Source organism: Aythya marila (assembly GCF_965140915.1).
Source record: "Aythya marila genome assembly, chromosome: 12".
Lineage (NCBI taxonomy): Eukaryota > Metazoa > Chordata > Aves > Anseriformes > Anatidae > Aythya > Aythya marila.
The window spans coordinates 7,533,951-7,534,317 of record NC_139053.1 but is presented as its reverse complement, the minus strand read 5'-3'; positions in this window follow the sequence as shown (position 1 = coordinate 7,534,317).

Sequence of the window (367 nt, the reverse complement as noted above, 5' to 3'; positions counted from 1 at the left end):
CTGACTAGCATTTTAAGTCAAAATTAAATATACATGGGAAGAACAAAAGGTGAAAGCAAGATCAGGTGTCCCAGGAGAAAGAGAGATGCTGTCTGAGCACAGTGATGTGGTTGGAAAAGCTAAAGACCTCATGGAGTCAAATGGGACATGATCTCCAGACATCCATTCCAAGCTCAAGCATCCAATGGTTCTATGATATTATGAGAACTTGCAGGCCACATCACTAGCAGGACCTAAAAAAAAATGACTTTTTCCTTTGTGATGGCCCCCAACAACATGAACAGAAGCAAGATACAAGATAGTACTTCCAACAGGAAAAAGGCTACTTCTAAAATTTCTGCTTAATGCTGCAAATTCTTTTGCAAGT